Raw genomic sequence first — 10479 nt, forward strand, 5'->3', positions numbered from 1 at the left:
CTAGTGCCTATCCATTAATTTTTGTCCTCAGATGATACGTTATCTCGAACTGTCCGAGCTCCACCGCCCATTTAGCAGCCGACCCGATGCTTCTAGTTTTTTCAGCACTTCTCTTAATGGTTGGTCAATAAGGACATGTATGGGATGAGCTTGGAAATATGTCCAAAGCTTCCTTGATGCATGCACTAAGCACAATGCGAGCTTCTCCATCATCAGGTATCAGGACACAGTTCTGAGCAATCTTTTGCTTATGTAATACACTGGTCGTTGTATCTTTTTATCTTCCCGAACTAATATAGCACTAATTGCATGCTTGGTTATTGCAAGATATAGATACAACACCTATGAATGGTTTAGACATAATGAGAAGTTCTATGAGGTGTTTCTTTATAGCTTGAAAAACTTGCTCGCATTTTTCTGTCCATTCAAACTTCTTGCCCCCCTCTCAAAAGGTTGAAAAATGGCAAATACTTGTCAGTTGATTTCGAGATGAATCTGTTCAAGGCTGCCATTTTTCCAGTTAAACTCTGGACATCCTTGCATTTTCGAGGTGGAAGCATGTCAATTAGGGTCTTTATTTTGTTTGGGTTGCCTTGATTCCCCGAGCATTCACTATAAACCCAAGGAACTTTCCCGAAGATACTCCGAAGGAGCAATTTTGTGGGTTTAACCTCATAATATACTGTCACAATATTGTGAAATATTCTGTTAGGTCAGCAACATTGTTAATGATGTGTTTGGATTTGACTAACATGTCATCCACTTACACCTCCATATTCCTCACTATTTGCTCGGCAAACATACCGTTTACTAATCTTTGGTATGTTTCTCTAGCGTTTTTTAATCCAAAGGGAATTATATTGTAACAGTATGATCCTTTATCTGTCATGAAGCTCATGTGTTCCTGGTCGGGAGCATGCATGGCTATCTAGTTATGTGTAGAATATGCATCCATGAAAGACATAACGTCATGACCCAAGGTAGCATCTACAAGCTGGTCAATTTGAGGCAGTGGGAAGAAATCCTTTGGACACACTTTATTTAGATATGAAAAGTCAATACAGATCTCCCGTTTTGTTTCGGAACTAACATTGGATTGGCTATTCAATCTGGATAAAAAGCCTCACTTATAAATCATTTGGCTTTTAACCTGTCGACCTCTTCCTTTCATCATCTAGAAATCTCCTTGTTTGTTGTTCTGGAGGAAAGGTCTTGTCTATGTTTAATGCATGACTAATTATATTGGAACTGATTCCGATCATGTACGAGTGGGACCAGGAAAACACATCCCATTTTTCTTGTAAAAACTATGTTAATTTCTATTTCGCATCCTAAGCAAGGGCAATCTTTACCACCTTAGTCAAGTTCTTACTGCCGACCTGTACATCTTGAAGCTCTTCTATTGTTCCGAGTTCAACTCTGTCTTCTACTATGCAAGGGTCATTCTCGTCTTCAATCTCAAAATCTTTTCTTTTATCTCTTCATGTATAACAAACGCTTATGTGATGGGTTTCCCTTTCCTCTCATGGAAATGCTGTAACATTCTTGACCTACCAACTGACAACCCTTCAACGTCCAAATTCACCTAGGTGTTGGAAATTTCACAGCCAAATGTCGTATTGATGTTGTTGCCCCCAGCCCGATCAGAGCTGGTCTCCTAAGCAGTTCATTGTAGGCCGATGGCACATCTACGATTATGAACTCGAACATTTTGGTTACTCCCCTAATGTTATGGGAAGCTCAATGGCCTCAGTACTTGTAATCCCTTCTCCTGAAAACCCGTAGAGGGTTGTTGCGCATGCTTTAAGGTCTCGAATTGATAACCCCATTTTTCCAGTGTAGTTTTATACAAGATATTCACTAAGCTCCCATTATCAACTAGTACTTGGTGAACCCTCTTATTGGCGAGCTGGATGGTGATCACCAAAGGATCATTATGTGTTAACAGTACGTGAGAAGCATCTTCTTCAGTGAAAGTTATTGGCTGAGGTTTGACCTGTTGTTGTTTTGGAGCTCGGTCTCTGGAACGTAAGGGGGCCATCTTCAGTCTTTAGTTCTTGCACATATATATTCTGGGCATTCCTGCTCGTTCTGGCTATGTGGGGCCCTTCAGATATGGTTGTTACATCTTGTCTATCAATCATAGATAGCTAATTATCTTCTCAAGCTGGGGGTGCCGCGAGTTAAGGTGGTGTGTGGTGCCACCCTTTGATTTTGTGGGGCCGGTCCTTGGTTATTACCCCTACTACGGACATACTGCCTGAGGTAACCTCTCGAGATCAGTCCTTCGATCTCATCCTTGATTTTCTAGCATTCATTTTTCATATGGCCAATGTCCATATGGAACCGACAATATTTATTTTGATCTCATTTAGCACGTTGATTGTGCATAGGTTCAGGTTGTCAGAACAAGACTTGATTCTCATCCGCTATATAAATATTCTTTCGAGTCTCCGCCAGCTCGGTATAAACAGTGTAAATAGAGATGTACTTATCTCCTTTTTTCTTCTTACTCACTTCTCTCTTAGGAGTATTTCCCTAATTCTTCTTCCTTTTGGAAGAGTTATCATTAGAGGGTTACATAGCAGTTGGCATTGCTGAGCTTGCAATGAGGTTCATATTCATAGCTGTAGTTACTGGGGCAAGAGGTGCCAGCTGTAATGCTGACCTAACTTCTTCTACATTGAAGAATCTCTGTGCTCGCATCATAAACTCCTTTATGGTTGGAACTTGTTTTCACTGCATGTCGTCCCAAAGGGCGCTTCCTGGTAGGATTCTAGCTCGGATAGCCATCAAGTGGCTGCTGTTGTCAACATCCCGAGCTCGGATAGCCTCGATATTGAATCTTCTAATATACTTTTTGAGAGATTCACCTGGCTGTTGCTTAATATTTGCCATGGATGAAGCCTTAGGCTTTATACTTTTTGCAGCTTGAAACTGCTTCTTGAAGTCTTTGGAAAACTACTACCATGATGAGATGGAATGTCTATGAAATTTATCGAACCAACTTTTGTTGCTCTTGTTAAAGTTGTTGGGAACAGCGTACATCTGAGCTCGAGTCCCACATTAATGGCCCTCATCACCGTGTTAAAGGTGCTTAGATGGCTCCTTGGGTTGGTACTTATATCATATGGTGCCACATGGGGTATCTTAAAACCACTTGTAAAAGGTGTGCTGGAAATATGAGAAGCAAGAGGTTCAAGCTCCTCGTCTGAGTCATAAGCTTTTTCCTTGCTTTTACCCTCTCGAATGAGCCTGAACTGTTCTTTGAGCACGTGAATCCTTTCCTGAGCCAAATCTACTAGGGGTGGAACCTGTACTCTAAGGAGCTTGTTATTGTTCAAAGGAACTCCAACTCCTTGTTGGTGTAATGGGTTATAATTATTCCCATATACCGGCTGTAGAGGCTCTCCTCGCTTGGCATCTAGATGAGCCCTCAAATCTGGGTTTTGTTAATTGTACTGCTCTTGATTCTAGTTTAAATGGTCTCAGAGATCAGGACCATTATTTGGATAATTTTCATAATATCGTGGCTCAGTGTTATAAACACTCACCGACCTACTAATGTCCTAACTATCAGTACGGTAACTTCCTTTGACAAAGCTAACAGTTCTCTGCTGTTGCTGTGGGGCATAGTTTCGGGTGGGTTGTCCACATGGACCCTGATCCTAGTAGCTTGGGACCTAGACAAGTGGCTCCCCAACTGCTGGGGTTGCCTTGCTCCCTGACCTATCCTTGTAGGGACCTCCTAATTATTCCTATACCTAGGATTCCTATCCATACTAGCGCTTCTCGCGCTCCAAGCTGGCCTTTGCGGAGCATGCTGCAATATATCCCGGACGGGTGACGGGTGCTTGATAGGCGAATAAGGATGCCATATTGGCGATGGTGGAGGACTCTCATTATTTTGGCCCGGTCTTGCAGGTTCTGGGTTGTTGGTCCGAGCTTCCTATGGAGCATCTAGGTTATTCCCAGTGCTTGCAGGGGCATCTCTTGTGTGGTTAGAGTTAGCTTGCAAGGGATTTTGAGACAAAACCCTCAGTTTGCAAACTCCATGGTTCTCTGCAGTTTCTAATACCCGGGCTTGTCAAGCCCTCTGCTTGGCCATTTGAGCAGAAATACTTCCTTGAGGTCGCCCCCTGATCCTTCTTGGAGGCACCTAGGACTCAACAACCCTTCTTGTCATTTCCTCATTTAGTCGAGTGGCTTCGGCCAGCCTTTCTCACAATGTTTGATTCTTGAGTTTCACCATTGGGATGTACCTCTCATGATTATAATAGTCCTTATGAGGTGGTCTTGAACTTTGGCCAAGATCACTTTGGCCGCGCCCTGTACGCAAATATTGTATACGACACCCTTAGGCTGTTTATCACATGTCCCATGGCATAATACCATCAACATCAAAACAAAAACCAAAGAAAACCTCAAAGTCTTACCTCAACTGGATGGATTGCTCTACCAATTCCTCAAGCTAGTATAGGGAGCCTAGCCTCTAGCTCTTACCCAAACTCCTCCTGAGTTTTTGCTCCAAAGGAACCCAAGAAATGGTGAAGAAATCCCAAACCGACCTTGGAAATGCCCTGTTTTTCTTTCCCTTCTTTTTCTTTCCCTTCTTTCCTTCAGCATTCCAGCCCCTTATACAAATTCCACTAAGTATAAAGCCTGATAATACTTACCCCTTATAAGCCAAATGACCATAATACCCTCCCCTTTAATTCTAAATCTTTTAATCCACCTAGGGGCATTTTGGTCATTTCACCCAATTCCCGCTAATTCCTCGAGTGTCTCTATTATTTTCCTCTTACTTCCCGATACCTAATTATTCACAAATTATATTCCTCAATGTCAAAATTGACCACAATATATTCTCTAAATTCCCATTTATACCCCCAGGCTCACCCCGAGTCGGGTATAAATTCCCGACGTGACTTTTTCGCTAACCCGATCATTAGGATCGTCTTGAATCACAGATCACAGATATATCCACATAATAATGTGGTCTCGACAATTTATCACATATATATACAGTTATTCCAAAATTATGATTATGCCCTTCTAACCTAATCAGGGCCTACATGCATACTAACACACATAGTCATGCATCTAAGATATTCAAATAGTCATATAGCATACTTTTAACCATTAAATCACATATATTTCAATTATGCCCTCCCGGCACACTAATCAAGGCCCTTAAGCCTTATTAGTAAATTTGGGTCGTTACAACTATCGCCTCCTAATGAGAATTTTGTCCTCAAAATTTACCTGAATAACTCGGGATATTGATCCCGCATCGCTGTCTCAAGCTCCCAGGTCGCCTCCTCGACCTTACTATTCCTCCCCAACACTTTAACAAGAGGAATCGTCGTATTCTGCAATACTTTATCTTTCCGATCCAAGATTTAAACCGGTTGCTCTTCATAAGCCAAATCTGTCTGTAACTCCAAATCTTCATACCTCAATACATGGGTCACATATGAAACATACTTTCGGAGCATAGAAACATGGAATACATCATGAACTCCAGAAAATGATGGTGGCAAAACTAATCTATAAGCCACCTGACCAATCCTTTTCAGGATCTCAAAAGGTCCAATGAATCTAGGGCTTAGTTTGCCCTTCTTTCCAAACCTCCTCACCCCTCGCAAAGGTGAGACTCGAAGAAACACGTGGTCCCCAACCTGGAACTCCACGTCCCTACGCTTAGGATTAGCGTAGCTTTTCTGTCTGCTCTGAGAAGCGAGCATTCTAGCTCAGATCTTCTCTATAGCTTCACTTGTCCTCTGTACCGTATCTGGCCCCAAATACTTCCTCTCACCCATCTCATCCCAATGAATGGATGATCTACACTTCCTACCATACAACAACTCATGGGGAGCCACTCCAATTATTGATTGGTAACTATTGTTATACGAAAATTCAATCAGCGGAAGATATTTACTCCATGAACCCTCAATCACACACGCTCTGAGCATATCCTCCAACACCTGAGTCATCCTCTCAGATTGTCCGTTAGTCTGAGGATGAAAGGCTGTACTAAACTTTAACTGAGTCCCCAAAGCCTTCTGCAAACCACTCCAAAACTTGGAAGTAAAGATAGGATCCCAGTCTGACACTATAGACTTAGGAACCCCATGGAGACGCACGATCTCCCTCACATACAACTCAGCACACTAATCCACAATATATGTCAATCTTACTGGAAGAAAATGGGCTGACTTGGTGTATCTGTCCACTATCACCCACACCGAGTCATGAAGCCCCACTGTTCTGGGTAAACCTCCCACAAAATCCATAGTAATGTCCTCCCATTTCCACTCGGGAATACCCATAGGCTGAAGCAACCCTGCTGGTCGCTGATGCTCAACTTTCACCTGCTGACAGGTTAAACATTTGGCTACGTACTCCACTACATCCTTCATCCTGGGCCACCAATACAACGTCCGTAGATCTTGGTACATCTTCGTGGTACCCAGATGAAGTGAGTACGACGTCGTATGAGACTCATCCAGTATCTCTCATCTGATCCCCTCATCAGCTGGAACACAAATCCGTCCCTGATACCGAAGCAAACCAACCTCAGAAATAGAATAGTCCTTAGCTACTTCCACTAGGGCATTCTATCTAAACCCCCGTAACTGAGCGTCTGCCAGCCGTCCTTCTCTGATCCGCTCTAGCAGGGTTGATTGCAAAGTAATATTGGCCAACCAGCCTGCCACCAATTCTATCCCTGCTCTAACCATCTCATCAGCTAACTCTCTTGAGATCTGGGTGGAACTATATAACTGACCTGGGCCTCTCTGGCTCAATGCATCTACTTCCACATTGGCTTTCCCTGGATGGTAAAGAATATCACAATCATAGTCCTTTACCAACTCCAGCCAACGCCTCTGTCTCATGTTCAGGTCTTTTTGTGTAAAGAAATACTTCAGACTCTTATGGTCAGTGTACACCTCGCACTTCTCCCCATACAAGTAATGTCGCCAAATCTTCAATGCGAATACCACCGCTGCTAGCTCCAAATCATGGGTAGGATACCGCTGTTCATACTCCTTCAGCTGTCGTAATGCATAAGCTATATCCTTCTCATTCTACATCAACACACAGCCTAAACCCAATCTCGATGCATCGCAATAGACCACAAACTTCCCTTCCCCCGAAGGAAGACTCAACACAGGCGCAGAAACAAGTCGTCGCTTCAGCTCTTGGAAACTGTCTTCACATTTGTCTGACCAGATCAACTTCAAATTTTTCCGTGTCAATTTTGTCATCAGTGCCTCTATCTTCGAGAAGCCCTCTAAAAACCCTCTGTAATAACCCGCCAAACCAAGAAAACTCCGCACCTCCGTGGCGTTCCTTGGCCTCGGCTAATCCCTAACTGCCTCTACCTTTGATGGATCCACCTTAATCCCACCTGTACCGACGATATGTCCAAGGAATGTCACTTCTGGTAACCAAAATTCACATTTCTTAAACTTGGCATACAACTGATGCTCCCTCGACCTCTGAAGAACCTGGCGAAGATGAAGCTCGTGCTCTGCCTCTGAACTGGAATACACTAAGATGTCGTCGATGAAGACAATAACGAACTGATCCAGAAAATCCTTGAACACCCTGTTCATTAGGTCCATAAAGGCTGCTGGGGCATTGGTTAAACCAAATGACATGACCAGAAACTCATAGTACCCATACCTCGTTCGGAAGGCCGTCTTCGGTATATCCTCATCCTTGATCCTCAACTGGTGATAACTAGATTGAAGATCAATCTTTGAGAACACCGCCTTACCCTGCAGCTGATCGAACAAGTCATCAATCCTTGGTAGGGGATACTTATTCTTGATGGTCAACTTGTTCAATTCTCTGTAGTCTATGCACATTCTCAAGGTCCCGTCCTTCTTCTTCACGAATAAAACTGGAGCACCCTATGGCGAGTAACTAGGCCTGATGAATCCTAAATCTAGAAGCTGCTACAACTGTATCTTCAATTCTTTTAGTTATGCCAGTGCCATCCTATATGGTGCTCTCGACATTGGCTCTATCCCCGGCGCCAACTCGATGACAAACTGAATCTCCCTACGTGGCGGAAATCCAGGAAAATCCTCAGGAAACACATCCAAGAACTCGCAAACCAATTTGGTCTCCTCCGACCCTACTGGTGAAACCCTGGTGGTATCCACTACACTAGCCAGAAAGCCTATGCATCCACCCTGTAACAAGCCTCTAGCTCTCAATGCCGATATCCTGGGTACGCGGGGTCCATGCATACTCTGACTCTATCAATTCCTTTTTCATAAAGGGCCTAGCGATCTACAACCGAGTCTTCTTCACGTCGAAAACAGTCCCCGAGATGCTTCTGATTCAATAATTCCTGAAAACCGCCTTGAGTTTTCAATAAGGGGCGCGTTAGCACTCCTGCAAGAAAACGGCTCCCACAAAAACAAAGGGATCCTCGCCCTCTGGCTCAAAAGTCACCATCTTCTTCCTGCAGTCAATGATAGCTCCATATCTAACCAGCCAATCCATACCTAGAATCATATCAAAGACCTCCATACTCAACTCAATCAAGTCTACTGATAACTCCCTACCATTAACTATCACTGGCGGTGCTCTAATCCACCTCCTAAACACTACTAGTTCCCCTGTAGGCAAAATAATCCCAAACCCCGAAGTACAATACTCACTAGGTCTACACAATCTATCAATCACCCTACTAGAAACAAACGAATGTGTAGCACCAGAGTCAATCAACACAGTAAAAGGAGTGCCAGCGCTAGAAAGATGACCTATCACTACCAAGGGGCTAGCCTCGGCCTCCGCCTGCGTCAGGATGAACACTCGAGCTGGAGTCAAGCTGTCCACCTTCCCCGCATCTCCCTTCTTCACTGTCAGGTAATCTTTCTTGAGGTGTCCCACCACCCCACACACATAACAGGCCTTAGCCCGACACTCGCCCGGATGGCGTCTTTTGCATCTTGTGCACTCAGGATACGTCCTCCATGCATCACCGCCTCCCTGATGGCCACCCTGAGTACCCCGAACTCTCCTATCAGGACCAGGAGCGATCGAAGCCTCAGAAGTCTTCCTATTCAAATCACTGGGGCCTCCGCCCCTACTAGAACCAAAATATGGAGGCACTGCCCTGTGGCCCTCCCGCCTCACTGCACTCTCTCTCCATATCTTATTTTCCGCTTCCTCAGCAGTAAAAGCCTTCTCTACAGACTGGGCAAAAGTTGTTCCTCCAGGAACTGTTGTAATCCTCACATCTTGGGCAATCATAACATTAAGCCCTCTAATAAACCTGTCCTGCCTAGCTGCATCAGTAGGCACAAGATCTGGTGCGAATTTCGCAAGTCTATCAAACTTCAGGGCATATTCTGTAACTGTCATACTGCCCTGAACCAGCCCCACGAACTCATTTACTTTCGCTGCCGTGATGGCAACATTATAGTACTTCTGACTGAATAGGTCCTTGAATCCTTCCCAAGTCAAAGCAGTAACATCCCTAGTCTGTGATGCCACCTCCCACCAAATTCGTGCATCCTTTCTCAGCATACATGTGGCACAAGCCACTCTGTCATGTCCTTCTACCCTCATAAAGTCCAGAATGGTAGTAACCATGGTCATCCACTTTTCAGCCTTTAGTGGATCAGGTCCTCCCTCAAAGATTGAGGGCTGTTGTTTTCTGAACCGCTCATACAACGGTTCCCACTTATTTCCAACCTCAACTGGCTGTACAACAGGTACCACTGCAGGTGGCACAATGGGGGCAACACTCCCTGATGGAGCCTGTTGCCGCAGAATTCAGATTTGTTCATCTTGGCTCTGTAGCCGAGCCTGCATGTCTGCCATAAGTTGCTGCCAGTTCTCCGGGACTGGCAGAGGGGTCTGGCCCTGGTCATCATCTTTAGTCCCAAACCTGCCAGCTAGTCGTGTGGATTTTCTTGGACGCATAATTATCCAAGTCAATCTGCAATCAACGACTCGACAATCAGACTATGATGACAGGGTAGTAATCCTTTCATAATCCATCACTGGGATTCCAATCATTCATATACAATCAAGATATAGCAATTTATCAAAATATTCATCCATGTATCATTCACACGCATAGCAGTGTTGATAAGCATGCCTCAACAACATCATGCAATAGTCAAGGGCCAGGCCCTATCAGTATCTCATGCTCCCTATTAATCAAATAGATATCAACAGTCATATTTCACTCAAATCATTTAAGCACATAATCATGTGTACACAATTACCAAACCCTGAGTCAAGCTTGTCTCTCGCGGCGAATGTACATGTCCAGCCAGTCTTCAGGAACCCATAAACCTAGGACGCTCTGATACCAAGTTGTAATGCCCTGGATAGCCAAGACTGTTACACTGTGTGTTTATAAAGGTGTTAGACTTGCTAATCAAGTCATTTAATTAAAATGTGTTACTAAAACTACAGTGGAACTAGGGTTAAAAGATTTTGGTC

This window comes from Humulus lupulus, chromosome 6 (genome assembly GCF_963169125.1).
Source record: "Humulus lupulus chromosome 6, drHumLupu1.1, whole genome shotgun sequence".
NCBI lineage: Eukaryota > Viridiplantae > Streptophyta > Magnoliopsida > Rosales > Cannabaceae > Humulus > Humulus lupulus.